At 45.0% G+C, this 26877-nt stretch overlaps 1 protein-coding gene across 1 annotated transcript in view; it reads right to left on the reverse strand.

The window, feature by feature from the left end:
* The window catches only part of chd1 (chromodomain helicase DNA binding protein 1), a 210526-nt gene that overhangs the window by 153779 nt on the left and 29870 nt on the right, over positions 1 to 26877 (reverse strand). The gene's annotated exons all lie outside the window — the stretch shown is intronic.

Genomic DNA, 26877 nt, shown 5'->3' on the forward strand with positions numbered 1-26877 from the left:
GGCAGGTGAAATTTAACAAAGTATTTCACACTAGATGAAATAACATGCAACATAAGCACTAAACAAATAAAATAGAAATAGCACAGGATGACTCAGAAAAGGACCTGGGAATAATAAAGGACTAGCCGCTAGTTCTAATAGTAATCATATTCAGCTACTCTGCCTCTTCCACGTTTACTAGTAAACACTGTATGCACATTTCCTGTTCACATAATTTGCTCCAGATCCCCAAACTCTGTACAGTGCTACTTTCAGTTTCCATATATAAAATATAGCATAACTATATACCAAACACATTAAAATGACCACAGTCATATTTTAAATGTCAATCAATTATATCAAATTTACAGCACAGAAACAGACCGCTCGGCCCAACTGGGCTATGCCGGTGTTTATGCTCAAGAGCCTCCTCCCGCTCTACTTCATCAAACCATATCAGCATATCCTTCTATTACCTTTTCCCTCATGTACTTATCTAGCTTCCATGAGCCTCAATTATTTGCCATAAAGCAGCCCCTCAACATAGTCCTTTTCTGAGTCATCCTGTGCTATTTCTATTTTATTTGTTTAGTGCTTATGTTGCATGTTATTTCATCTAGTGTGAAATACTTTGTTAAATTTCACCTGCCATCTGCCAATTGTTTAAATAACCTAATTCGTTGACTTATAGGGAGAGGTTAGATAGACTGGGACTTTTTTCCCTGGAGAGTAGGAGGTTGAGGGGTGATCTTATACAAGTCTATAAAATAATGAGGGGCATAGAAAAGGTAGATAGTCAAAATCTTTTCCCAAAGGTAGGGGAGTCTATAACGAGGGGACATAGATTTAAGGTGAGAGGGGAGAGATACAAAAGGGTCCAGAGGGGCAATGTTTTCACTCAAAGGGTGGTGAGTGTCTGGAACGAGCTGCCAGAGGCAGTAGAAGAGGCGGGTACAATTTTGTCTTTTAAAAAGCATTTGGACAGTTACATGGGTAAGATGGGTATAGAGGGATATGGGCCAAGTGCAGGGAATTGGGACTAGCTTAGTGGTATAAACTGGGCGACATGGACATGTTGGGCCGAAGGGCCTGTTTCCATGTTGTAAACTTCTATGATTCGATGATTCTATAGCAGATAATGAAAGCAGAGTCTCCAGAGTATATTGCCACTTGCTGTTCTGAATTCTAAATACCTTTTCTTATCTGCCTGTCTCAATCTTCACAGAAGCATTTCCTTCCTTTCCTCTGCTTCTGGCAGCATCATCAGCTGACCCTAGAACAGGTGATGTTAAATTCCACCAATGTCCTTCATTAATAAACTTTAGAGAAGGAAACCTGCCACCCCTTAACCGGTCTGGCCTATGTGTGACTCCAGTCCCACAACAATGTGGTTGACTTAACAACCCTCTGAAGAGTTCTTGCGAGCCACTCAGTCATATCAAATCAAAGAATAAGAATAATAAAACCGGATGGACCAGTAGGTTACAATCTAGGCATTGAATTAGGACAGGACAAAGGCGCACACAGCCCAGTTGACCCTGCAAAGTACTCCTCACTAACATCTAGAACGGAGCCAAAGTTGGGAGAGCTGTTCCACAGACTAGGCAAGCAACAACCTGACAGGTATGATTTTGTGAGAATGACTATCAGACAGTGTAGAAAAGCATGCCGGGAGCAGCACCAAGCGTACCTGAAAATGAGGTGCCAACCTGATGAAGCTACAACACAGGACTATATGCATGCTAAACAGCAGAAGTAGCATGCTATACGCAGAGCTAAATGATCACCAAAACCAACGGATCAGGTCAAAGCTCTGTAGTCCTGCTACATACAATCGCGAATGGTGATCGACAATTAAGCAACTAACAGGAGGAGGAGGCTCTATAAACATCCCCATCCTCAATGATGGCGGAGCCCAGCACGAGAGCAAAAACAAGGCTGAAGCGTTTGCAACCATCTTCAGCCAGAATTGCCAAGTGGATGATCCTTCTCGGCCTCCTCCTATGGACCCCATCACAGTGGCCAGTCTTCAGCCAAATTGATTCACTCCACGTGATATCAAGAAATGGCTGAGTGCACTGGATACAGCAAAGGCTACAGGCTCCAACAACATCCCAGCTGTAGTGCTGAAGATCCGTGCTCCAGAGCTGGCTGCACCTCTATCCAAGCTGTTCCAGTACAGCTACATCAATGGCATCTACGCAACAATGTGGAAAATGTTGCAGGGAGATCCTGTCCATGCACATAAGCAAGACCTGGACAACTTCCAGGCTTGGGCTGATAAATGGCAAGTAACATTCGCCCCAGCAAGCGCCAGGCAATGACCATCTCCAACTGGAGAGAACCTACCCACCTCCCAATGACATTCAATGGCATTACCATCACCAAATCCCCCACCATCAACAACCTGGGAGTCACCATTGACCAGAAACTCAACTGGACCAGCCACATAAATTCCGTGGCTACTAGAGCAGATCGGAGGTTGGGTATTCTATGACGAGTGACTCACCTCCTGACTCCAACCACCTACAAGGCACAAGTCAGGAGTGTTATGGAATACTCTCCACTTGCCTAGATGGGTGCAGTTGCAACAACACTCAAGAATCTCAACACCAATCAGGACAAAGCAGCCTTGATTGGTGGCCTAGCCACTGAACTCGATATGCACCCCCTCTAGCACTGGCACACTGTGGTTGGAGTATGTACGATCTCCAGGATGCACTGCAGCAACTTGCCAAACTTACTCTGGCATCACCTCCCAGCTCTGAAACCTCTATCAATGAGAAGACAGACAGCAGCAATGTAATGGAAACACCATTATCTCCAAGGCAAACACCATCCCGATTTGGACAGATATCATCTTTCCTTCATCGTCGCTGGATCAAATTCCTGGAATTCCCTGTCTAACAGCATTGTGGGAGTACCTTCGCCATGCAGACTGCAGCGGTTCAAGGTGGCAGCTCATCGACACCTTCTCAAAGGATGGGAAATAAAAATGCTGGCCACGCCAGCGAAGCCCATATCCCAAGATTGAATACATTTTTTTTAAAACACATTTTCCACTCATTAGCATAAGCATGCACTTCAACATGCAGGCTCCCTGATGTTTCAGTTGACAGCACTGTGCCTTTGGCGCCCATCTCTTTAGCATGGGAGGATACACAGCGAGGAGCTTGTGAAATTGTTGAAATCGGTGCGCTTACAAATACAATTATAAAGAATTTTACAACATCACCGGCATCTCCACATCATTACAAATACAATGGCAAAGATATATCTAGATTTTTATTCATCGTGATGGCTTCCAAAATGATACAGCTGATATGAATGAATTTAAGTTGTTGTTGGGGGGGGGGGGGGTGGAGAAGGGAGTAGATCAAAACAGTATCACCATAGTTGATCATAGTTGGTTATACTCCAGCTCAATGAGAGCACACCAAAGTGAGAATTTGAAAAATTCATCTAAACTGAAGAGATTCAGATTTTAAAAGTATACTGAGACATCTACTCACAAAAAAAGTTACTGGACCTTTCTTTAGCAAATACAGTCAAAAGTAGTGCCATAAAATAAAATTTGTAGCTATAACAGTCGCAGTTCATTTTCCTGTTGCCGATTTTAGGTTTCTATTCATGCCACGAAGCAGCTGATTTTATGAAACAAAACAAGCTTTAAACAAATACCTTAAAAACATAAAAAATAGGAGCAGGAGTAGGCCAGCCGGCCCCTCGAGCCTGCTCCGCCATTCAACAAGATCATGGCTGATCTTCTGCCTCACGCCATTTTCCTGTACCATCCCCATATCCCTTCATGCCTTTAATATCTAGAAATCTATCAATCACTGTTTTGAATGTACTCAATGACTAAGCCTCCACAGCCCTCTGGGGTAGAGAATTCCAAAGATCCACCACCCTCTGAGTGAAGAAATTTCTCCTCATCTCAGTTCTAATTGGCCTACCCCTTATTCTGAGACTGTGACCCATGGTTCTGGACTCCCCAGCCAGGGGAAACATCCTCCCTGCATCTAACCTGTCGAGCCATGTAAGAATTTTGTATGTTTCAATGAGATCACCTCTCATTCTTCTAAACTCTAGAGAATACAGGCCTAGCTTTCAGTGGCTCATGTACAAGGACACCCAGAACCTTTGAACATCAACATTTCCCAATCTCTCACCATTTAAAAAATACTCTGCATTTCTGTTTTTCCTACCAAAGTGGATAATTTCACATTTTTCCACATTATATTCCATCTGCCATGTTCTTGCTCACTCACTTAGCCTGTCTATATTCCCTTGAAGCCAGGTTACTTAGGGCTTCAGTCTCCTTAATTTTCCCCTCATATACAGTAGGACGGATTCCACCTGCACCCTTGCAAAAAAAAACGTAATTATACTGCTGGTCTTGGTTGAAGCACTACATTCTTTCACAATACTCCAATGCACCACATGCACTAAAAAATCTGTGGATCTGGCATTGCCACAAAATTTGGGACACTGCTTAGAAAGGGCAATCCCATACCACAAGTGATGTACAACTGCTGCAGTCTAACCACAGCCAGTGCACATCAGGTTCTTTGAAACTTTTTAGGTGTAGATAAACATTAGGCATCTGTAATGACTGTAAAAACTTGACTGTATGCTGGAAGTTGAAATGTAACTTCTGTTTTATGTAAAAGTTTAATAAGCATATAATTGATTAAATTTCTATAGACATTTCAAGCATCTTAAGGCAGATTACTTCATGCTGATTCAATGTGTCTGGTTTACCTGGTGTCTGCTGTAAAACGGTCAAATCAGGTCCAATTATTTGTATGTCCAAACAGTAGAGGGAGCTACTGACTGGACACCTTGCACACAGCAAGACATTGCAATGCTAGTGATAAAAGCCTGGCATAAAAGAATTAAGAGTGATAGCTGGAATCTCTCCGCACTAATTACAAGTGACCTGAGGATGATACCAATTGATCTTTGGAGTGTATCATTAGTGAGGGGAGCTTCTCCACAGCCCTCAAGAATACACACTTCACTGGAATCTGGACACAGATAATCCCGTCTGGACAAACTATGTACACTATAAGTGTAGCACACTATATAGAGTCAAAGCAATATTTAAAAAAAAATCAGCCACCAGTTCTGCAGTCTTAATTTCAAGTGCTAAGTACTAATCAGAAAAGCTGATCTATAGAGACAGATGCATGTACTCAGGCCCTTCTAAGCATTAATATCTAAACTAGCTTTTTCAAAACTTTCTCAATTTCTAACAAAATTGTACCATTTTTCACAAATTTACCCCCAATTATCAGAAATCATAAAATATTATTCCTGCTGTACATAAACCCCAAAACTGCAGCTTAACAAGTTACTTTGAAGACTCAAGTTGCCAGCTCCATCAGTCTTCATTGTGTGAAAGAAAATACTACCATACGGTCAATCCCTGCTTGACAAAACCACGAAGCAATTACAGGAAACTCCTTACAGGTTTTACAGATTCCAAGTAAATCTTACTGAGAAATCGTGCAATTTGAATAGCGTAGCAAGTAATCTTTCCGAGAGTGAGAGGAGGGTCCGAGAGGTGAGCACAGTGTAAAAGGTGGGTCCGAGAGCGGGAGGAGAGACCGAGAGGTGAGCATGGTGTAAAAGGAGAGTCCGAGAGCAGGCGGAGAGTCCGAGAGGTGAACGCAGTGTAAAAGGAGAGTCCCGAGAGCGGGAAGAGAGCCCGAGAGGGGAACGCAGTGTAAATCTAAGGCAAGTCATGGCAGCAGAGCTCGCACCCTTGATATGCTCCTCCTGCACTATGTGGGAAGTCATTGACACTACAGGTGTCCCTGGCGACCATGTGTGCAGGAAGTGTGTCCAGCTGCAAGCTACTGGCCAACCGTATTTCGGAGCTGGAGCTGCAGGTGGATTCACTGTGGAGCATCTGCGATGCTGAGATTATCGTGGATAGCACGTTCAGTGAGGTGGTAACACCGCAGGTAAAGATTACGCAGGCAGAAACGAAATGGGTGACCGCCAGGCAGAGTAAAAGGACTAGGCAGGTAGAGCAGGAGTCCCCTGGGGCCATCTCACTCTCAAACAGATATACGGCTTTGGATACTGTTGGGGGAGATGGCTTATCAAGGGAAAGCAGCAAGAGCCAAGTTCGTGGCAATACGGGTGGCTCTGCTGCACAGGAGGGGAAGGACTAAGAGTGGCAGGGCTATAGTGATAGGGGATTCAACTGTAAGGGGAACAGATAGGCGTTTCTGCAGCCACAAACGTGACTCCAGGATGGTACGTTGCCTCCCTGGTGCTAGGATCAAGGATGTCACGGAGCGGCTGCAGGGCATTCTGGAGGGGGAGGGTGAACAGTCAGTAGTCGTGGTCCATATCGGTATCAACAACACAGTTAAAAAAAAGGAATGAGGTCCTGCAAGGTGAATTTGAGTAGGAGATAAATCGAAAAGCGGGACCTCAAAGATAGTGATCTCAGGATTTCTACCAGTGCCACGTGCTAGTGAGTATAGGAGCAGGAGAATAGACCAGATGAATGCGTGGCTGCAGGGATGGTGTAGGAGGGAGGGATTTAGATTCCTGGGACATTGGGACCGGTTCTGGGGAAGGTGGGACCTGTACAAGCGGGACGGGTTACACCCGAGCAGGACCGGGACCTATGTCCTCGCAGGGGTGTTTGCTAGTGACGTTAGGGAAGGTTTAAATTAGAATGGCAGGGGGATGGGAACCTGAGCAGGGAGACAAAGGAGGGGGAAACAAGGACAGAAACAAAAGAAAGGGAAGAAGCAATCGTGGAAGGCAGAGAAAACAAGGGCGAGAAACAAATAGGGCCATAATGCAAAATAAAACTAAGATGACTAGCAATCTTAAAAAGACAAGTCTAAAGGCATTGTGTCTTAATGCAAGGGGCATTCGCAATAAGGTAGATGAATTAACAGCGCAGATAGATATGAACAGTTATGATATAGTTGCGATTACAGAGATATGGCTGCAGGGTGACCAAGGCTGGGAACTGAACATCCAAGGATATTCAACATTTAGGAAGGACAGGCAAAAAGAGAAAGGAGGTGGGGTAGCGTTGTTAGTAAAGGAGGAAATCAATGCAATAGTGAGGAAGGATATTGGCTCGGAAAATCACGATGTGGAATCTGTATGGGTGGATCTAAGAAACACCAAGGGTAGAAAACGTTGGTGGAGGTTGTCTATAGGCCCCCAAACAGTAGAGGAGATATAGAGGAGGGCATTAAACAGGAAATTAGAGATGCATGCAAGAAGGGTACAACTATAATCATGGGTGACTTTAATTTACATATAGATTGGTCAAACCAAATTAGCAATAATACCGTGGGGGAGGAATTCCTGAAGTGTGTACGTGATGGTTTTCTAGACCAATATGTTGAGGAACCAACTAGACAACAGGCGATCCTAGACTGGGTATTGGGCAATGAGAAAGGATTAATTAACAAGCTTGTTGTGCAGGGTCCCTCAGGGAAGAGCGACCATAACGTGATAGAATCCCTCATTAAGATGGAGAGTGAAGTAGTTGAATCCGAAACTAGGGTCTTGAATCTAAATAAAGGAAATTACGAAAGTATGAGGTGCGAGTTGGCTATGATAGATTGGGGAACTTTACTAAAGGGGATGACGGTGGATAGGCAATGGCTAATATTTAAAGAACGTGTGCAGGAATTACAACAATTATTCATTCCTGTCTGGCGCAAAAATAAAACAGGAAAGGTGGCTCAACCATGGCTTACAAAAGAAATTAGGGATAGTATTAGATCCAAAGAGGAGACATATAAAATTGCCAGAAAAATCGGCAAACCTGAGGATTGGGAGCAGTTCAGAATTCAGCAAAGGAGGACAAAGAGATTAAGAGGGGAAAAATAGAGTATGAGAGTAAACTAGCAGGGAACATAAAAACTGACTGTAAAAGCTTCTAATAATATGTCAAGAGAAAAAGATTAGTGAAGACAAATGTCCCAATTGCTGGGGAGTCGCGAACCGGGGTCACAGTCTCAGGATACAGGGAACGCCATTTTAAAAAAAATTCATTCGTGGGATGTGGGCGTCGCTGGCAAGGCCAGCATTTATTGCCCATGAGAAGGTGGTGGTGAGCCGCCTTCTTGAACTGCTGCAGTCCGTGTGGTGAAGGTTCTACCACAGTGCTGTTAGGAAGGGAGTTCCAGAATTTTGACTCAGCGACAATGAAGGAACGGCGATATATTTCCAAGTCGGGATGGTGTGTAACTTGGAGGTGGTGTTGTTCCCATGTGCCTGCTGTCCTTGTCCTTCTAGGTGGTAGAGGTCGCGGGTTTGGGAGGTGCTGTCGAAGAAGCCTTGGCGAGTTGCTGCAGTGCATCCTGTGGATGGTACACACTGCAGCTAGTTCTGGAGCACAAGTCTTCAGCACTACAGCCGGGATGTTGTCGGGGCCCATAGCCTTTGCTGTATCCAATGCACTCAGCCGTTTCTTGATATCACGTGGAGTGAATTGAATTGGCTGAAGACTGGCTTCTGTGATGGTGGGGCTATCGGGAGGAGGTCAAGATGGATCATCCACTCGGCACTTCTGGCTGAAGATGGTTGCAAACACTTCAGCCTTGTCTTTTGCACTCACGTGCTGGACTCTGCCATCATTGAGGATGGGGATGTTTACAGAGCCTCCTCCTCCCGTTAGTTGTTTAATTGTCCACCACCATTCACGACTGGATGTGGCAGGACTGAAATGAGGAGAAATTTCTTCACTCAGAGGGTGATGAACCTGTGGAATTCTCTACCACAGAAGGCAATGGATGTATTAAAGAAGGAGATAAATATATTTCTTAATGTTAAAGGGATCAAGGGATATGGGGAAAAAGCGGGAACAGGGTATTGAGTTAGACGATCAGCCATGATCCTTTTGAATGGCGGAGCAGGCCAGAAGGGCCTAATGGTCTACTCTTGTTCCAATTTTCTATGTTTCTATATTTCATGTTCCCATTCAAATAAGTTTGATTTGAAATAATAAGGTTCCTTGATGGAACAAAAACAGAAAATGCTGCATATACTCAACAAGGCAGCATCTGTAAAGAAAGGAAAGATGTTAACATTTCAGGCATAACTGTTCATGAGGATTGCTTGTAAGAAGGAAAAAAGACCACATACACAAGAAAAGGAAAATATTCGGCTATAAAATGATTAGGTGGAAAACAGGAGATTGTTAAATGGTAGAAGTAATCTGAACTGGCCGACAATATTTTCTTGAGTCTCTGTATTCATCTGCATTTTCCAGGAACTCTTTTGCTCTCCGTTTCTGGCTGTATGCATCAGCTTGTGCTTTTCTGGCCACAACTCTGGATCCCTGCCCTCAAGACCAAGTTTGCCGACCAAGTTCTTTGTGTAAGGCCATCCGATGTTTGCAGTCTCACACCTGATATCACTCTTGCCGTGGAAAGGGCAAAGTGGGCTGGAGGAAAATTAATTAAATGTCTCAAGAAAGGGCAGCAGAGTAGGGGCAGCAGGGTATGTTCAGTGAGGCTACAGAGAGCAGAAAGTTGCAGGTGGCAACAGATGTGGGTGGGATACCAGGGCCAGGAAATATTATAGAAGATAAAATTAAAAAGAAAACCTACCTGAAAGTTGAAGAACAAAATGGTGAACAAAACTAGGTGATTCGCACCACAAGCGCTTTTGCATAGGAATTCCCATTATAAATGTTTACATAGTATTTTACAGTGTTGACAATAATGACAAAAATGTTTCATTGAAAAAACACGATAACAGAAATAAGGTTTGCGGCAGGATGGATAATAAATGAGGCCCTGCTGGAGGTGTCCACATCTCGAGAACAAGTTAAAAAAGGAGGTGCATGCTATATGCAAGACATTTTATATAGATTCCAGCCTCCGACTCCCCTAACGTCTGCCCACTATTTGGTTAAATGCATATTTTATCACAGTAATTAATCGCTCAAAGAATCAAAAGAATTAGAAATTGCCAATTGCTCTTGCACCTGTAACACTTAGCACTGACCCCATGGCATCTCATGGCATCAGGTCAAACATGGGCAAGGAAATCTCCTGCTGATTACCACCTATCCCTCTCCCACAGCTGATGAATCAGTCCTCCTCCACGTTGAGCACCACTTGGAGGAAGCACTGAGGGTGGGAAGGGCACAGAATGTACTCTGGGCGGGGGACTTCAATGTCCATCACCAAGAGTGGCTCGGTAGCACCACTACTGACCGAGCTGGCAGAGTCCTGAAGGACATAGCTGCCAGACTGGGCCTGCGGAAGGTGGTGAGCAAACCAACATGAGGGAAAAACCGACTTGGCCTCATCCTCACCAATCTACCCATCGCAGATGCATCTGTCCATGACAGTATTGGGAGGAGTGACCACCGTACAGACCTCGTGGAGACGAAGTCCCGTCTTCGCACTGAGGACACCATCCAACGTGTTGTGTGGCACTATCACCGTGCTAAATGCGATAGATTCAACACAGATCGAGCAGCTCAAAACTGGGCATCCATGAGGCGCCGTGGGCCATCAGCAGCAGCAGAATCGTATTCCAGCACAATCTGTAACCTCATGGCCTGGCATATTCCTCACTCGACCATTACCAACAAGCCAGGGAATCAACCCTGGTTCAATGAGGAGTGTAGAAGAGCATGCCAGGAGCAGCACCAGGCGTACCTAAAAATGAGGTGCCAACCTGTTGAACCTACAACTCAGGACTACATGCATGCTAAACAGCGGAAGCAACATGTTATAGACAAAGCTAAGCGATTCCACAACCAACGGATCAGATCAAAGCGCTGCAGTCCTGCCACATCCAGTCATGAATGGTGGTGGACAATTAAACAACTAACGGGAGGAGGAGGCTCTGTAAACATCCCCATCCTCAGTGAGTGCAAAAGACAAGGCTGAAGCGTTTGCAACCATCTTCAGCCAGAAGTGCCGAGTGGATGATCCATCTCGGCCTCCTCCCGACATCCCCACCATCACAGAAGCCAGTCTTCAGCGAATTCGATTCACTCCACGTCATATCAAGAAACGGCCGAGTGCACTGGATACAGCAAAGGCTATGGGCCCCGACAACATCCCAGCTGTAGGGCTGAAGACTTATGCTCCAGAACTAGCTGCGCCTCTAGCCAAGCTGTTCCAGTACAGCTACAACACTGGCATCCACCCGACAATGTGGAAAATTGCCCAGGTATGTCCTGTCCACAAAAAGCAGGACAAACCCAATCCGGCCAATTACCGCCCCATCAGTCCACTCTCAATCATCAGCAAAGTGATGGAAGGTGTCGTCGACGGTGCTATTAAGCGGCACTTACTCACCAATAACCTGCTCACCGATGCTCAGTTTGGGTTCCGCCAGGAACACTCGGCTCCAGACCTCATTACAGCCTTGGTCCAAACATGGACAAAAGAGCTGAATTCCAGAGGCGAGGTGAGAGTAACTGCCCTTGACATCAAGGCAGCATTTGACCAAGTGTGACACCAAGGAGCCCTGGTAAAATTGAAGTCAATGGGAATCAGGGGGAAAACTCTCCAGTGGCTGGAATCATACCTAGCACAAGGGAATATGGTAGTGGTTGTTGGAGGCTGATCATCTCAGCCCCAGGATATTGCTGCAGGAGTTCCTCAGGGCAGTGTCCTAGGCCCAACCATCTTCAGCTGCTTCATCAATGACCTTCCCTCCTTCATAAGGTCAGAAATGGGGATGTTCGCTGATGATTGCACAGTGTTCAGTTGCATTCGCAACCCCTCAGATAATGAAGCAGTCCGTGCCGGGATGCAGCAAGACCTGGACAACATCCAGGCTTGGGCTCAAAGGTGGCAAGTAACATTCGCATCAGACAAGTGCCAGGCAATGACCATCTCCAACAAGAGAGAATCTAACCACCTGCCCTTGACATTCAACGGCATTACTATCTCCGAATACCCCACCATCAACATCCTGGGGGTCAGCACTGACTAGAAACTTAACTGAACCAGCCACATAAATATCTTGGCTACAAGAGAAGGTTAGAGGCTGGGTATTCTGCGCCGAGTGACTCACCTCCTGACTCCCCAAAGCCTTTCCACCATCTACAAGGCACAAGTCAGGAGTGTGATGGAATACTCTCCACTTGCCTGGATGAGTGCAGCTCCAACAATACTCAAGAAGCTCGACACCATCCAGGACAAAGCAGCCCGCTTGATTGGCACCCTATCCATCACCCTAAACATTCACTCCCTTCACCACCGGCGCACTGTGGCTGCAGTGTGTACCATCCACAGGATGCACTGCAGCAACTCACCAAGGCTTCTGCGACAGCACCTCCCAAACCTGCGACCTAGAAGGACAAGGGCAGCAGGCACGTGGGAACAACACCACCTGTACATTCCCCTCCAAGTCACACATCATCCCGACTTGGAAATATATCACCGTTCCTTCATCGTCGCTGGGTCAAAATCCTGGAATTCCCTTCCTAACAGCACTGTGGGAGAACCTTCACCACACAGACTGCAGCGGTTCAAGAAGGCGGCTGACCACCACCTTCTCAAGGGCAATTAGGAATGGGCAAGAAATGCTGGCCTTGCCAGCAACACCCACATCCCATGAACGAATAAAAAAAATTTGTTCAGTATTAAAATACTAGAAAACGTCTGGCAACATTACTTCGCATGACATCCGTAGCCAACATCTCCAGACTTCAAAAGACTGTAATGTTATTGAGACTGTAGTCAGCTTTGTTTAAATATACGTGTTGAACCCAAGGATTTGGAAATGTCTGGCGAACTCGGGCCAATCCATTGCTGTGCAACTATAACAATGACAACTTGCATTTATATAGCACCTTTAACATAGTAAAATATCCCAAGGCGCTTCATGGGAGGTTAATCAGGCAAAAATTGACACTGAATCAAGAACCTGTTTTAAAAACTATACCCATGGTTTGGCCAATGTCTCAAAATTAGAATACATTTCTGGATTTTCAATATTGTTTACTATGATTTTACTGAACGCACATTAAGAGGAACAATTCAGCACATTTCAAGAAAAAAAGTGACTGAATCATAGCCCAACAGCACATCCATAGGACGAAAGCCAGACGCTATATAAAAAGACTGCTGTCAATACAGCTGACTGGTTGGGAACTGCAGAACCCTATATGCTCATCAAGCAGCCACTCAATAGTTTTTCCACATCATACAAATAAAATGAACGCTTCCAATATACAATAATGTAAAATTCTAAAAGATTTTTTGTTAAGTATACTGGATAATCACCGACTAATGTTGCTTAAGAATCATAATTGGGGCCCTTCCTCTGAAGCACTGTTCCAAACTCAACTATAAACTTACAAATTTATATATTTTTTAATCAAGCAGCATGTGTGCAATAGAAGTCTCTTGTATCTTTAGGATTGTAAGTGTGCCTTTTAATTGCAACTTGTGTTTGAAAGAACAATCACCAGGGTTCAATGCACATTGGTCACACATGAGTAATGTTACAATCCGTTCATTAATGTAGCCCAGATGTCAATATTTAGCTGTAAGTTGATCGGTGTCAGAATTTCTTTTCAATTATAAGCTTTTTACTAAAGTAATCAGGCCATGAACTGAACAAAACCTAGTGGTAATAAAATAATTTGAATATTTCCATTTGGAATATGTACATGTTCAAAGCCATCTTGCTTCTCTCCAATATTTGAGTTGAGTTGTATGTATGGAATGAGCTTACAGGGCTTCAGTAGGAATTAGTATTTAAACAATTTGCATTTATATCGTGCCTTTAACGTAGAAAAACGTCTCATTGTGCTTCACAGAAATGTAATCAAACGACAATTGACATTGGGCCAAAAGGAGATATTTGGAGTGATGACGAGACAATTGGTCAAATAGGTGGGTATTAAGGAGAGTCTTAAAGGCATAGCAGCTTATGGAGGGAAAGTCCAGAGCCCACGCAGCTGAAGGTACAGTGCTAATGGTGGGCTGAAGAGAGCGAGGGTTGCACAAGAGTCAGAGGAACGCAGAGTTCTTGGAGAGTTGTAGGGCTGGAGGAGGGTACAGAGATAGGGAGGGGTGAGGTCATGAATGGATTCAAACATGAGGGTGATCATTTTAAATTGGATGGCATTGGGGGACCGGGAGCCAATATAGCTCAGTGAGCACAAGGGTGATGGGTGACCAGGGCTGAGCGTGGGATAAGATAGCGTGGCAGCAGAGTTTTGGAAGAGCTGAAGTTTATGGAGTGTGGAAGATGGGAGAGCACTGGAACAGTCGAGCTGACAATTGCATGGATGAGGGTTTCAGCAGCAGATGGATCTGAGGCAGGGGTGGAGACAGGCAATGTTGGAGGTCGAAGTCGGCAGCCTTTGTGATGAAGAGGATATGAATGAAATTAGTAGAATGCTTTTCATTTTTTTCTGGCCATAAATTAGTGTAGAACCATTAAAAACCTTATGCTTCTTCAAAATCAACATTTTCCCTAAATTAACCAATAATAAAATAATAATAAAAACAGAAAATGCTGGAAAAGCTCAGCAAGCGAGGCAGAGTCCGTGGATAAAGAAACAGAGTTGACGTTTCAGGTCAAAGACCTTTCGTTAATAAAATAACATTGAGGACGTAGCAGAAAAAAAGACCACAGACTAATTCCCTGCCAACAAACTACAATTTGTACACACACACTACTTTGTTTGCAGGCTAATGGTTCCATAGCCTTTAGAGCTATCTAGAAGGAAAACTGAAAATAGCCACTTACACAATAAGCCCTGCATTATCGCACCACTGATGTGAAAGGTCAAACTTCAAGCCCATCCACACAAAAGTTACGAGGTCTTTTTCCTGCTTTTGATTTACAAAATTTTAAAATGGATCTTGAATTTAAATACTGTCCATTGTCAAAAGTGAGATTTTCAATCTAAAAATTGAGAGTACAGAGGCTCATGCAAATATTAAGGAACAACCCATGTGGGAACTGGATGGTGTAGTAGGTTACTAAAATCTGGAACTTGGGTTCAAATCCAGCCCAGACTAATAACATGCAAGAGTCCTACATGAAGTGAGTTTCAGCAGTGTCGATCCAGTTTGTACTGGGTATGGGTTCACAACACAAAACAACCTGTAATTTGGTGCTGAATAGTGACCTCACTCACAGAGGTCGCAACATGACTGGTAGTTGATAGCTGATATTGTTAAAGGATCCCTCTCCTCAGGTACTGTCCCCCCCCCTTCAAATCTGCCATCATCACTCTCCTCCTCAAAAACCCACTTTTGATCCCTCTGTCCTTGCAAAGTACTGCTCCATCTCCAACCTCCCTTTCCTCTCCAAAGTCCTTGAACATGTTGTCGCCTCTCAAATCGTGCCCACCTTTCCCACAACTCCATGTTTGAATCCCTCCAATCGGGTTTCCACCCCTGCCTCAGTACTGAAATGGCCCTTATTAAAGTCACAAATGACATCCTTTGTGACTGTCTGCAGCCTGACGCGGTTGACCACACCATCCTGCTCCAACGCCTCTCCTCCGTCATCCAGCTGGGTGGGATTGTGCTCACCTGGTTCCATTCTTATCTATCCAGTCATAGCCAGGGAATCACCTGCAATAGCTTCTCTTCCCGCTCCCACTCAATTACATCTGGAGTCCAAGGATCTATCCTTGACCCCCTTCTATTTCTCATCTACATGCTGCCTCTCGGCGACATCATCTGAAAATACATCAGGCTCCACATGTATGCTGACGACACCCAGCTCCACCTCACCATCACCTCCCTCGACCCCTCCACTGTCTCTTATTTGTCACACCGCTTGTCCAACATGAGCAAAAATTTCCTCCAACTAAACAGTGGGAAGAAGGAAGCCATTGTCTTCAGTCCCTGCCACAAACACCGTTCCCTAGCCACCGACTCCATCCTCTCCCTGGCCACTGTCTGACGCTGAACCAGACGGCTCGCAACCTTGGAGTCCTATTTGACCACACATCTACTCCATCACCAAGACCGCCTACTTCCACCTCCGTAACATCGCCCATCTCTGCCCATGCCTCAGCTCATCTGCTACTGAAACCCTCATCCATGCCTTTGTTACCTCTAGACTTGACTATTCCAATGCTCTCCCATCTTCCACCCTCCATAAACTTGAGCTCACCCAAAGCTCTGTTGCCTGTATCCTAACTCGCACCAAGTCCCATTCACCCACCACTGCTGTGCTCACTGACCTACATTGGCTCCTGGTCCGGGAACGCCTCGATTTTGAAATTCTCATCCTTGTTTTCAAATCCCTCCATAGCCTCACCCTTCCCTATCTCTGTAACCTCCTCCAGACTTACAATCTTCCGAGATCTCTGCGCTCTTCCAAGTCTTGCCTCTTGTGTATCCCCAATTTTAAATTGCTCCACCACTGGCAGCCGTGCCTGCCTGGAATTCCCTCTTAACCTCTCCGCCTCTCTCTCCTCCTTTAAGACGCTCCTTAAAACCTACTTCTTTGACCACCTATTTGGTCATCTGACCTAATATTTCCTTATGTGTCTCATGTCAAATTCTGTTTGATGGCTCCTGTGAAGCGCCTTGGGACATTTTACTATGTTAAAGGTGCTATATAAATGCAAGTTGTTGTGTATAGGAAGTAGAAAATGGGTGCACTTTGAGGTTGGAGCAAGGTATATTGTTAATCTAGAGTTGAGAGAACTTTATTCTGCATCCAACTGTATCAGGTTGTGCCTTACCTACCTGGGAGTGCTTGATACTGACAATGGCTGCCTGAGATGTGCTACTCCCAGCACTAAAATTCCTCATGTTTATGAATACAAATAAATATTTAAAATAAAGGGTTTTATCATTTTTTTACTGAAACAAAGAAGATTCTGAGGGGGCCTGTCAGGGAAAATTATGAGAGGATGTTTCCCTTCATGGGAGAATCTAGAACTAGGGGGCATAGTTTCAGAATAAGTGGTCGCCCATTTAAGACGGAGATGAGGAGAAATTTCTTCTCTCAGAGGGTTGCGAACCTTTGGAATTCTTTGCCCCAAAGAGCGGAGGCGGCTAAGTCATTGAATATATTCAAGGCTGAGTTAGACAAATTTTTGATCAGCAAGGGAGTCAAAGGATATGGGGAACAGGCAAGAAAGTGGAGTTGGGGCCAGAATCAGATCAGCCACGATCGCATTGAATGGCGGAGCAGGCTCGAAGGGCCAAATGGCCTACTCCTGCTCTCATCTCTTATGTTCTTATGTTTTCTTAGCAGAGCCACAGCATTCTTAGCAGAAATTAACGAAGTTTAAAACGAAACTGGGAAATACAATAAGCAACATCATAAGCACACTTTCACCACCTTCTGTGTCAAGCATGACTCCAGTTTAATCTTCATTCTGAGTTCTGTTTATCAGTAATAAAATTTCCATGTAACGGACTTCTTATAGGGGAGCTGTTCCATTTACAAATGCAACATGCTGTACATGAACAAAGATGAGGACAGCAAGAAGTTAACAAGCTCCCCCCTCCAAAAAAATTATAGTACAAAATCAACAAAAATGTAGGTTTTTTTAAAAAAAATGTACGAGCACAATATGTCAGATGACCAATAGTTTAGTGGACAATGATAAACTGAGCCATGCAGTCTAGATGTCTCAGATTGCGCCAATGCCGCAACTTACCTCTGCGAGACCCCTGGATCATCCTCTGGTGGCTCGTGGTCGATTCTCCACACTTTCTCAGCCCTCTATTTTTCAGTGGACAACCACTAGCGGTGCCCCCCTCAAAAAGCTCCTGGACCCATCAATCTATAGAACCGCCTCCGAACCTGGACATTAGTTCATTGACGTTTCAAGCTTCATCTCTATCCCACCACAGGACTTCAGACTTTAACTTTGAACTTTCTCCACCCTGCTCTCTGTTTCCAACAAGAACATGTCTCTCCTAATCTTTGCCCTAAGTAACTCGAATTCCCCATGTCCATTCCATGGCATTGGCTGCCATTCCAAACGCAAGGCCATTATTTCCATCTCCCATTTTTTTTTCTTTTCAACCTATCTCAGGCCCTTTTCTCCTCTCAGGTACTTTGCCACCTCTCCTCACCCTTACCCTATCCCATCACTACTCCTCTGCCTTCCTACTCTCCTGCCACCATCCCAGGCTTGAATCTTCCTTGGATAAGTCCATAGCTAACCTCAGTGCCTCTCTCGGCATTCTCCGAGGGGCCCATTGAGGCACCCGTCGCTACCTCCTTTCGAGCAGCAGCCCCAAATGCCCTACCCTCCTCATCGACCTTCCCGCCCAGCGCACCCGCTGGGGGCTATTCACACCAACCTCCTTCCCGTCCTACTCACCCCTCCCACCGCTGACCCCTTGGACTCTGCTTGTGGATCAACAATCATCACCGCTCTCCACATTTCCCTTCAGAATGTCCGTTCTCTTGCTGCAAGGCCCTGGTCTCCACAACATTATTGTGGATGATTGCACTGACATCATGGCTCAACAGAAAACTGACTCCTGGGTGGCAACACCTTGCCTATTAGTGAAGCCGCCCCGACCTACCCCGACCAAACCACCACCATGATAGTGTGACCCTCATCACTAAATCACACCTTGCTCTCTTCCCCTGCTCCTCTGACACCTTCTCCTTCTTTGAGCATCTTACCATGCTCCATCCCTATAGCCCCTCCTTTAAAATCCTTACTCTATACCAGCCCCAAAAACCCCAGCCAGATTTTCTCACCGAGATATCCTAACATCTTTCTTCCCTCAGCCTCTGCACTGAGCGACTCCTCATCCTCAATGATTTCAATCTCCATCCCAACTCACCTTGCCCTCTTCTCCTCTGATTTCACTGCCCTCTTGTCCTCCCTTAACCTCTCCCTCCTTATAAACTGTCCTATCCATATTCATGGCCAATTCCTTGACTTTGCCATCTCATGTGACCTCTCTACTCTCACTGAAGGCCACCTCCGACCAATTGCTTGTATCCCTCACCACCCACATTCCCCTACTCTCTTCCAGCCCCACTTCCTTCTGCAACCGCCTCTGGAATAGACTCTCCACCAAGTCACTTACAACTACACTTTCAAACTTCCAACTGTCTATTTCCATCTCCATAACATTACCCGTCTCTGCCCCATCTGAGACCTTCAGCTGCCGAAACCCTCATTCATGGCTGTGTCACCTCCAGGCTTGACTATTCCAATGTTTTCCTGGCTAGCCTCCCATTTTCCACAAAATTCAGTTCATCCAAAACTCTTCTGTCCATATCCTATCCTGCACCAAGTTACACGCACCCTTAGCTCCGATGCCCGCTGACCTACAGTGGTTCCCAGTTCCCCAACATCTCAGATTTAAAATTCTCTTCCTTGTGTTTAAATCCCTTCATGGCCTCCCTCCTCCCTACCTCAGTAACCACCTCCAGCTCTACAAACCTCTGAGAACTCTGCTATCCTCCAACTCTGCCCTCTTGTGTATTCCCCACTCCCTTCGCCTCACCATTGGTGGCCGTGCCTTCAGCCGTCCAGGCCCTATGCTCTAGAATTCCCTCTATAAACCTCTCCACCCTTAAAACCCACCTCTTCTTTGGCTCAGTGTCAACTTTTGTCTGATTACTCTTCTATGAAGTGCCATGGGACATTTCTCTACATTAAAAGCAGCATACAAATGCAAGTCACTGTTGTTGAGTTAACTTATCTTTGCAGTTGAAACAATAATTGTTTTACTTGAAATTACTTGTCTAGAAGACAAGAAGTCTAGAAGCCTCTAGCCACGCTGTTCCAGTACAGCTACAACACTGGCATCCACCCGACAATGTGGAATAGTGCCCAGGTATGTCCTGTCCACAAAAAGCAGGACAAATCCAATCCGGCCAATTACCACCCCATCAGTCTACTCTCAATCATCAGCAAAGTGATGGAAGGTGTCGTCGACAGTGCTATCAAGCGGCACTTACTCACCAATAACCTGCTCACCGATGCTCAGTTTGGGTTCTGCCAGGACCACTCGGCTCCAGACCTCATTACAGCCTTGGTCCAAACATGGACAAAAGAGCTGAATTCCAGAGGTGAGGTGAGAGTGACTGCCCTTGACATCAAGGCAGCATTTGACCGAGTGTGGCACCAAGGAGCCCAAGTAAAATTGAAGTAAATGAGAATCAGGGAGAAAACTCTCCAGTGGCTGGAGTCATACCTACCACAAAGGAAGATGGCAGTGGTTGTTGGAGTTTAATCATCTCAGCCCCAAGGCATGCTGCAGGAGTTCCACAGGGCAGTGTCCTAGGCCCAACCATCTTCAGCTGCTTCATCAATGGCCTTCCCTCCATCATAAGGTCAGAAATGGGGATGCTCGCTGATGATTGCACAGTGTTCAGTTCCATTCGCAACCCCTCAAATAGTGAAGCAGTCCGAGCCCGCATGCAGCAAGACCTGGACAACATCCAGGCTTGGGCTGATAAATGGCAAGTAACATTCGTGCCAGGCAATGACCATCTCCAAAAAGAGAGTCTAACCACCTCCCCTTGACATTCAACGGTATTAACATTGCCGAATCCCCCATCATCAACATCCTGGGGGTCACCATTGACCAGAAACTTAACTAGACCAGCCACATAAACACTGTGGCTACGAGAGCAGGTGAGAGGCTGGGTATTCTGCGGCGAGTGACTCACCTCCTGACTCACCAAAGCCTTTCCACCATCTACAAGGCACAAGTCAGGACTGTGATGGAATACTCTCCACTTGCTTGGATGAGTGCAGCTCCAACAACACTCAAGAAGCTCGACACCATCCAAGATAAAGCAGCCCACTTGATTGTCACCCCATCCACCACCCTAAACATTCACTCCCTTCACCACCGGTGCACAGTGGCTGCAGTGTGTACCATCCACAGGATGCACTGCAGCAACTCGCCAAGGCTTCTTCGACAGCACCTCCCAAACCTGCGACCTCTACCACCTAGAAGGACAAGAGCAGCAGGCACATGGGAACAACACCACCTGCACGTTCCCCTCCAAGTCACACACCATCCCAACTTGGAAATATATCGCCGTTCCTTCATCGTCGCTGGGTCAAAGTCCTGGAACTCCCTTCCTAACAGCACTGTGGGAGAACCGCCACCACACAGACCGCAGCGGTTCAAAAAGTCGGCTCACCACCACCTTCTCAAGGGCAATTAGGGATGGGCAATAAATGCCGGCCTCGCCAGCGACGCCCATATCCCATGAACGAATAAAAAGAACAAGATTGGGATTGGCTGTCATGCCCTCCATGGTCAAATATCCCACCGATACTCATTATCTCGGTTCACACGTGACGAGTAGTCATTTGGCCAATGTATCAGAGGGTTGCCAGTGCCAAAGAAACTATACCCCTGCAAGAATCCAAACTTTCAGAAGGGGAAAAAAGTAGAAAAATAAGTAGTTGGATGAAAGTCCAATCCAACCATGAAATAGGGTAGGAGGGTGTGACTGCGAGTCAGGCAGGTATGGAGACCCAGGATGTAGTGATGGAGCAGCCTCAACTCTTGACCTTATCCAACAGGTGCAAGGTGCTTGCTACCTGTATGGATGAGAACAAGGACTGCAGAGAGGATGAACAAACTGACCACAGCACCACAGTACAGGGGGCCATTCAAGTGGGGGGAGTAAAAAGGAATGGGGTAGTGATAGGGGATAGTATAGTCAGGGGGATAGATACTGTTCTCTGCAGATGCAACCAAGAGTACCGAAGGCTGTGTTGCCTGCCAAATGCCAGGGTTAAGGATATCTCCCCACTGCTGGCGAAGAACTAGAAGCACAAGGAGGAGGAACCCATTGTCGTGGTCCACGTAGGAACCAACGACATAGGTAGAACTAAGAATGGGGTTCTGCTGAGGGAGTTCGAGTAGCTAGGATCTAAATTTATAAGCAGAACTCAAAAGGTAATAATCTCTGGATTACTACCTGAGCCACACACAAATTGGCATAGGGACAAACAAGTCAGGAGAGTTAAATGCGTGGCTTAAAGAGTGGTGTGGAAGGAAGGAGTTTCGATTCATGGGGCACTGGCACCAGTATTGGGGAATGAGGGAGCTGTTCCGTTGGGACGGGCTCCACTTAAACCAGACTGGGACCAGTATCCTGGCAAATCGAATAACTAGGGCTGTACATGGGGCTTTAAACTAAAAAGGGGGGGGCAGAGGGGAGGAGAAGGGGTCAGGTGAGGGGAAATTTAGAAATCTGAAGAGAAAAGACAAGGCAATAGAGCAGTGTAGCGATTTGGGTAAAGATAAGCAGAGTGTGACAGGAAGTTTAATGAAAATAGTGCATCAACGAATAAGGTCAAAGCAGGGAATAAGGTAAAAAGTTAAAATTAAAAGCTCTTTATCTGAATGCACAAAGCATTCGTATCAAGATAGATGAATTAGTGGCACAAATAGAAGTAAATGGGTTTGATCTAATAGCCATTTCAGAGACGTGGTTGCAAGGTGACCAAGGTTGGGAACTAAATATTCCAGGGTACTTGACGTTTCAGAAAGACAGGCAGAATGGAAAAGGAGGGAGAAGGTAGCCCTGATAATAAAGGATGACATAAGGACAGTATTGAGAAAGGATCTTGGCTCGGAAGATCAGGAAGTAGAATCAGTACGGGTGCAGGTAAGAAATGACAAGGGGCAGAAAACACTGGTGGGAGTAATCTATAGGCCCCCAAACAGTAGCTCTACCGTTGGACAAGAGTATTATTCAAGAAATAATAGGAACTTGTAACAAAGGTAATGCACTAATCGTGGGGGGCTTTAATCTTCATAAAGACCGGGCAAATCAAATTGGCAAAGGCAGTTTCAAGGACGAGTTCATGGAATGCATTCGAGGCAGATTCCTAGAGCAATATGTAGTGGAACCAACCAGGGAACAGATTATTTTAGATCTTGTATTGTCCAATGAGACAGGGCTAATTAGTAATCTCATACTAAAGGATCCTCTGGGGAAGAGTGGTCATAATATGATAAAATTTCACATTGAGTTGAAGAGTGACATACTTAAATCAGAAATTGGAGTCTTAAACTTAAATAAAGCCAATTACATAGGTATGAGGGGCGAGTTGGTTACGGTAGATTGGGAAATTAGATTAAAAGGTATGACGGTAGATAAGCAGTGGCAAAAATTTAAAGGAATATTTCAAAATTCTCAACGAATATCCATTCCATTGAGAAATAAAATCTCCATGGGAAAAGTGATCCATCCGTGGCTAACTAAAGAAGTTAAGGATAGCATTAGATTAAAGGAAGAGGCTTATAATGTTGCGAAGAATAGTAGTACGCCTGAGGTTTGGGAGGGTTTTAGAAACTAGCAAAGGATGACCAAAAAATTGATAAGGGAGAAAATAGAATGAGTAAACTAGCAAGAAATATAAAAACAGATTGTAAGAGCTTCTACAAGTATGTAAAAAGGAAGAGTAGCAGCAAAAGTAAACGTTGGTCTCTTGGAGGCTGAGACAGAAGAAATTTTAATGGGGAATAAGGAAATGGCAGAGACATTAAACAAACATTTTGTATCTGTCTTCACCGAAGACAGAAAAAGCATACCAGAAATAGTGAGGAACCAAGGGCTAATGAGAGTGAGGAACTTAAAACAATTAATATCAATAGAGAAAAAGTACTAGAGAAACTAATGGGAGTAAAAGCCAACAAATCCCCTGGACCTGGTCGCCTCGGGTTCTAAAAGAGGTGGCTGCAGAAATAGAGGATGCATTGGTTGTGATCTTTCAAAAATCCCTTAATTCTCGAACGGTCCCAGCAGATTGGAAGGTGGCAAATGTAACACTTCTATTCAGGAAAGGGGGGGGGGAAAGAGAGAAAACAGAGAACTACAGGCCAGATAGCCTGACATCAGTCGTCGGGAAAATGCTGGAATCCATTATTAAGGACGTGGTAACAGAGCACTTAGAAAATCATAATATGATTAGGCAGAGTCAACATGGTTTTATGAAAGGGAAATAGTGTTTAACAAATTTATTCGAGTTATTTGAGGATGTAACTAGCAGGGTAGATAAAGGGAAACCAGTGGATGTAGTATATTTGGATTTCCAAAAGGCATTCGATAAGGTGCCACATAAAAGGTTGTTATGCAAGATAAGGGCTCATAGGGTTGGGGGTAATATATTAGCATGGGTAGGGGATTGGTTAATGGACAGAAAACAGAGAGTAGGGATATACGGGTTATTTTCAGTTTGGCAGGCTGTAACTAGTGGGGTGCTGCAAGGATCGGTGCTTGGGCCTCAGCTATTTACAATCTATATTAATGACTTGGATGACAGGACCAAGTGTAATGTACCCAAGTTTGCTGACAATACAAAGCTAGGTGGGAAAGTAAGCTGTGAGGAGGACACAAAGAGCCTGCAAAGGTTTATAGACAGGCTAAGTGAGTGGGCAAGAAGATTGCAGATGGAGTATAATGTGGGGAAATGTGAGGTTATTCACTTTGGTAGGAATAGAAAAGCAGAATACTTTTTAAATGGTGAGAAACTATCAAATGTTGGTGTTGAGAGAGATCTGGGTATCCTCACACAAAAAACACAGAAAATTAGCATGCAGGCACAGCAAGCAATTAGGAAGGCAAATAGCATGTTGGTCTTTATTGCAAGGGGGTTGGAGTACAAGAGTAAGGAAGTCTTGCTACAATTATTCAGGGCTTTGGTGAGAACACACCTGGAGTACTGTGCACAGTTTTGGTCTCCTTATCCAAGGAAGGATATACTTGCCCTAGAGGTGGTTCAACGAAGGTTCACTAGATTGATTCCTGGGATGAGAGGGTTGTCCTATGATGAGAGATTGCGTAAAATGGGTCTATATTCTCTGGAGTTTAGAAGAATGAGAGGTGGTCTAATTGAAACATATAATATTCTGAGGGGACTTGACAGGGTAGATGCTGAGAAGTTGTTTCCCCGACTGGAGAGTCTAGAACTAGCGGGCATAGTCTCAGGATAAGGGGTCGGCCATTTAAGACTGAAATGAGGAGGAATTTCTTCACTCAAAGGAATGTGGATGCTCAGTCACTGAGTATTTTCAAGGCTGAGACAGATAGATCTTTGGACTCTGGGGGAATCAAGGGATATGGGGATTGAGCGGGAAAGTGGGCTTGAGGTCGAAAATCAGCCATGGGGTCTTAATGAATGGCGGAGCAGGCTCAAGGGGCCGTATGGCCCATTCCTGCGCCTATTTCTTATGTTCTTATATTTCCTCTTGAGGCTGACGTGCAACTTTGTGACAGTGCATCCCACTTTGGGGATTTTTAAAAATCCAGTTGGCACGGTTTTTGGTCATTTCTACAGAAGACCGTAATGCATTGTTTGCGAACATTGAATTGGACTTTGATCTTCACTAAATGGGCAATCATGCTGTGTCTTGGCAGAAAAATGATATTTGATCGTGCTTGTATTCAATTCAGTGGTATAGAAATACTACGGCCCTATACAACGATGTACACATAATCAGGATTACTATTTCTGCTCTGGTTTCAAATTGAAGTATGAAAAATCAATCACTATTCCATAATGTCTACAAGGGTTGGTTTAGCTGATTGCTGTAGTATTCAGCACTTGGATAGGCGCAGGTCTGAGGTATCCAAATATTTGATTAACTAATTGCCCTGATAAAACTGAATTCTGCAGAGTGTATGATATAAAATGGTCATTTTCCACACTGGTCAAGATGAGAAGATAATATTTCTTATAAATTGAAGTTTACAATGAATAAACTTCAATTTAGACTTCCTAACAGTTATTGTTCCTTTAAACATTACAAAGACCAAAGCCATTGTCTACAGCCCCCTGCCACAAAGTCCATTCCCTAGCCATTGCTTCTATCCTGCTCTCTGGCTACCGTCTCAGAATGAACCAGATTATTTGAGCCTGAGCTGAGCTTCAGACCCCTTATCCTCTCCATCACAAAGTCCGTCTATTTCAACCTCTATATCACCACCGGTCTCTGCTCCGCCTCAGCCCATCTGCTGCTAAAACCCTCATCCAAGCTTTTGTTCCCTCCAGACTCGACTATTCCAATACTTCCCTGGCCGGCCTCCCATAGATTTGAGCTCATACAAAACTCTGCTGTCCATATCCTAACTTGCACCAAGTCATGTTCACCTATCATCCCTGTGCTCGCTGATTTACATTGGCTCCCAATCCACCAACACCTTAATTTAAAAATTCTCATCCTACAACAATAACAATTTGCATTCATATAGCGCCGTTAACGTAGTAAAATGTCCCAAGACACTTCACAGGAGCAATCAAACAAAATTTGACACCGAAACACATAAGGAGATATTCGGACAGGTATTTACTGAACGTCTTAAAGGAGGAGAGATAGGTATAGAGGCGGAGAGGTTGAGGGAGGGAATTCCAGAGCTTAGGATCTAGGCAGCTGAAGGCACGGTTGCCAAGAGGGGTGTTTAAAATTGGGGATGCGCAAGAGGCAAGAATTGGAGGAGTGCAGAGATCTCGGAGGGTTGTAGGGCTATAAGAGGTTACAGATATAGGGAGAGGCAAGGCCATGGAGGGATTTAAAAACAAGGATGAGAATTTTTAAAATTGAGGCGTTCCTGGGCCAGGACCCAGTATAGGTCAGCGAGCACAGGGATGATGGGTGAATGGGACTTGGTGCAAGCTGGGATACAGGCAGCAGAGTTTTGGATGAACTCAAGTTTACGGAGGGTGGAAGATGGGAGAGCATTGGAATAATCAAATCTAGAGACAACAAAAGCATGGATGAGGATTTCAGCAGATGAGTTGAGGTGGAGACAGGCGATGTTCCGGAGGTGGAATTAGGCGGTCTTGGTGATAAGCAGATATGTGGTTGGAAGCTCATCTCTGGGTCAAACAGTTGCGAACAGTCTGGCTCAGCCTCAGACAGTGGCCAGAGAGAGGGAAGGAGTCGGTGGCTAGGGAACGGAGACAATGATTTCAGTCTTCCCAATGTTTAG

Source organism: Heptranchias perlo, chromosome 4 (genome assembly GCF_035084215.1).
Source record: "Heptranchias perlo isolate sHepPer1 chromosome 4, sHepPer1.hap1, whole genome shotgun sequence".
NCBI lineage: Eukaryota > Metazoa > Chordata > Chondrichthyes > Hexanchiformes > Hexanchidae > Heptranchias > Heptranchias perlo.